We start from the raw sequence: 4,524 nt of genomic DNA on the forward strand, positions 1-4,524 counted from the left end.
GAGCCCTCAGACCCTATAGAATCCTCAGACCCTACAGAGCCCTCAGTCCCTATAGAGCCCTCAGACCCTACAGAGCCTACAGACTCTACTTATCCATCAGACCCCACAGACCCCACAGACCATGCTGAACCCCCAGACCACAGCACTTCCCTTCACCCCTCGATGTTGAAGCCCCTCCAGGCTCTGCCCAGCCCCGCTCAGCAGCACGCATCCCAACACAGTGGGAGCTGTGATGTCAGGACAGTCAGACCTCTGTGCTCTTTTCCAGCCTTAAGGACCACAAGGTGCACATTGAGCCGGGCATCCTCCAGCTTTGGGCTCCTCCTGCTCACACAGCACGTCCCTCATTTGTGCAGCTCCCCTTCCTTTCAAACCAGCACCAGAAACCCACCAGGTCCAGAGGTTGGGGTTGGATGGCCCATGGTGTGGGAAAGCAAAGCGGGGGGAGGCGCAGGGATGGGACGGTGCACCCACACGGCAGAGGGAAAAGGGCTCTCAGCTCAGGAGCTCCCTGCAATCCCCTGGGCTGGGTCTGATGGGTGCTGCTGCTTTAGGAGCTCAGCAGCAGCTCTTCGGTGCGCCCTCAGCCCCCTCAGCTGCAGAAATCTCTCTACCAAGACACCTGAACCGATGCAAACACCACCCAGCCCATCAGAGGCCAACAGATGCCACAGAAAGAAAATCTATTATTAGGACAGACGCAGCAGGGGTTGCTACTGAACAGATTCCACCACGTTTCACTCTCACAGTTCCTCCTAAGCCATCCACACTTGCACAGCTGGCTCCCAACGAAGGCACCTGGCTCCTCACATCACCCCCGCAGAGCCGGCGCTTCTCCCTGCAGAAACCTCCCCTCCCATCCCAGCAAGGAAAGCCCAAAGCCTGCAGGCTGTGGGCTGTGGGGGGGGGGGGGGGGGGGGAACCTCTGCCTAGAGTTGTGGTCCCAGCACAAAGCCCCCCAACCCTCGCTGAGAGGGTGGGAGTCGATCTCTCCATCAGATTCCATGTGGGCAGCGGGGCAGCGATGCCTTCCTGCTGGGGGGGGGTTGGGGGGAGCAGACATGGAACACGAGACAAGGAAGGTGGGCAGGAGCCCCCGTCCCCGGTACTAACCTGGTGACTTTAAACAAAGGGAACAGAGTCCTGGCTTCTTCCCTCCTGCAATGCGATCGAGCCCTGGTTAGGGACAGGAAAGGAGGAGATTCATGAATGAAGGCGATCCGGGTGGAAAAGTTTGCCAGGGATGGAGGGGAAATAAATAAATACATCAGAGCAAGCAAGCACACAATGAGTCTGAAACAAAAGAACAGCAGCAGGAAGTATCTGAGGATGGCAGCGTGGGGCGCAGCGGGGAGCTGGGCTGCACCCCATGGAAAGGGACCCCAGCGTTGCCCCCCACGTATGGGAGAGCTGAGATGGGCACAGGGAGGGGCTGTGAGCATCCAAAGCCTCGTGGTCTGTGAATGGATTTCACACCCAGAGTGAGTAAATCGTCTGAAAGGCGTAATGGGAGGGAAACGAGAAAGGAGAAAGTGGAAAATCCTTCCGAAACGAGCTTCGTTAATTTGTTGTGATAACGGAGCTTTGGGTTTTAATTATTGATGCTGCCGTTTTGGAATGAGCCTGGAAATGCTGTGTGGTGAATTTGTGGTGGTTGGAGGCCGCGGGAGGGAGCAGCCCCTGTGAGGATGGGGTGAGGGGAACCCAGAGGGGGGAAAAGGAGGGGATCTGGCCCAGTTGTGAAGCCTCCCAAGCCGAGATGCCGCTGCAGGTCTGCCCTGTGGGTTTGGCCACTGCTTTGCCCCTCGCCTCATGCTGAGGATTCGCCCCCTGAGCCCCTCAGTGTGGAAGGGAGACGATGGATTGCTTTCTTGGGAAGCAGGGACAGATGGGAAGAGCTGAACATCACCTGTGGAACACATCAACCTTGCCAGGGATGCTTTGGCTGGGATGATGCACCGTCAGGCAGTTCCCACAAGATCCCCAAATCCTGGGGACAGAGAGCTGAGCAGCACCCAAATTGCAGTGCCGATGTCCCAACCCGTTCTGGTTTTCTTTGCGTCCCAAAGCCGTGGCAACGGGAACACATTAGAGAGAGCAACCTGAGAACGTTCAAGGGGGGGAGCACAGGTCCCTGTCACCCATCCGGGGTGTCACCGTCACCCAGTGTGGGGAGAAGGCGCTGCTCTGCGCCCGTGGCTGGGGCAGGAGGAGGAGAAGAGCGGTGGGAGTGCCATGCAGTGCCCTTGAGTGTCCTTCAGAGGCTTTGCCTCTCACGCAGCACAGCAGATGAGGAAGGATTGAAAATCCCAAACTGCTCTCCTCTTTGATTTCTTCCTCCCCCCCCCCGTCATGAAGAGAATCGAAAGGAAGCAGCGAAAAGGGAAGAGGAAGCATGTGGGAAGGGAGGAGGCAGAAGGGAGATGGGGACACACTGCTCCCCTTCATCCCACCCCAGGATCGGAGCCTCAAGGGGGGGTCAGGCTCCCCAGGAGCTCCCACCTGCCAGGGGAGCTCAGGCAGAGCACGCAGCCAACATGCACACCCCTGGCTGTTCCCAAAGTGCATCCACACCTCAGCACCGTCACAAACACCCAAAGGGACGCACAGCCTGAGTTGGTTCCCTGCAGGAGCAGCTGGAGGGGGGGGAGAAGGGCAAAGGCTGCCTCTGTGCGCCCTGCAAGCACGGTCTGAGCACAGCCTTTGGCATCACCATCAATCTTGCTAGCCCAGTGGGTGCAGGGCGATGGCACAGACTGGCACCGGGAGGTGGCTGGCAGTGTGGGAACACTCACCCGCTCTGTTTGGTCTGGGCAATGTGTTTTTAATGAGCCATATAATGTTTTTCAAACGATGTCGGAATCATTAATCCTCCCAAAATGAGACAGATTCCACATCCTCAGGCAGCGCCGGGGTAACACCTGTTGCACGGCTGAGCTGCCAGCTCTGCCTCTGCTCTGCCACTTCCTGGTGGCATCCTGGGGACGTTTAGGAGTGACCCTCAGTGCCACATCCCCACATCCAGAGGGGACCCCCATAGGGCTGCAAGGAGCCTGTGCTGCAGGCACCACGATGCAGCCATGGGTGAAAAGGAGCACGGACTGCTGGATGACCCCCGTGGGGGAATGGCACATTGCTGGGGGTGGGATGGGGAAGGTAGGAGAGGGCAGGGTGGGCAAAGAGGGGTGGGGGGCTGGAAAAGAGAGGTTTGGGGCCAGCAATGCCTCTGCAGGTTGGCTGTCCGTGCTTGCAGCGCTCTTTCCCCGAGATCCAGCTCTAATTGCAGGAGGGAGGTGCTGTATTTTTCCATGCATGAAGATCCAAAGTGACACTTTTTCCCCTTCTCTTTTCGGAGCTCGTTCATTACCATAAAACCACCGAGCCAAATAGGAGCCCTGAGTGCCGTGACAGCATCCCTCCAAATAACACGGGAGAGGAGCGCATCCGTCTCCAGCTCTTGCCCTTGCCAAGCGCTCCGGCAGCCGCAGCAGGAGCTGCTGACAGGTGGTGCTTCACACCCGCACCGCCTCGGCTCCACGGGCGCTGAGCCCCGGCTGAGCCCCTGCAGATGGCAGCGAGAGATGGCGCTGCAGGAGGAGGAGAGCAGATCTGCCCTTTGGCGAGGCTGGCTCACACCGCCCCGTGCCACAGTCCAGCTCCCGCTGCGCGGCCCTCGATGTTCCTCTCTTTCCATCCCTTCTGCCCTCCACCATCAGAAGGGGGGACGGTGAACAGGGCGGGATCCCACACGGGGAAAAGCATCGCTCTGAATCCCCATCCCACTGCCCCCCACGCCACGCTGCTGGGTCCACGTGAGCCGCCGCCGTGCTGCCCTCCAGCCCCATTTCAGCCCCAGCTAAAAACCAAACCACAAAACCCAACGCAGGCGCCGCAACCACTATTCAACACCTTCTCCCTGAGTCTCGATGCTGGCTTGGGGGGTTACAGCCTCCTCTCTGCACCTCGAGCATCCCTGCCTCCGTGGTAACGAGGCCAACAAATGAGAGTCACCGGCCCGAAGCTTTGCACGTCTCTGACTCCAAGGTGCTCTAGAGGAAAATGCCGCCAGCACAGCCCTGAGCCAGAGCTGCACCACAGGGCACAGCCAGAGCCCTGAGCTCCGAGATGGCAGCCGTAAATCTGGGCAGCTCCTGAGATGTGGAAGCTTTTAATGGCTGTAATTGAAACGTGCCAACCCGAGCGGGAACAGATCCTGCACCAGCAGCCAAAGCGGCCGCTTGCAGACTCTGCTGCAGCCCAGGACGAGCGGGATGGGGACGTGAGCTCTGCTCACAGCTCCTCTGTCCATCCCTGCCCAAGGGCTGAGCAGGATAGGACCAACCCAGCAAAAGGCTGCAGGGCAGGGCTGCCACAGGAAGCACCTTCTATCCATGCCACCTCCCCTATCCGGGCTGTAACACCCGTTCCCTCTTTGGGGATGGAGAGCAGACGCTCCCTTTCCCAACGCAGCACTGTGAGCTGTGCAAGGAGCTCAAACCCATCCTCTTCCCTTATCCCCCCCCC

Source organism: Centrocercus urophasianus, unplaced genomic scaffold (assembly GCF_019232065.1).
Source record: "Centrocercus urophasianus isolate 14NV4802_14NV808 unplaced genomic scaffold, USGS_Curo_1.0 seq_1430, whole genome shotgun sequence".
Lineage (NCBI taxonomy): Eukaryota > Metazoa > Chordata > Aves > Galliformes > Phasianidae > Centrocercus > Centrocercus urophasianus.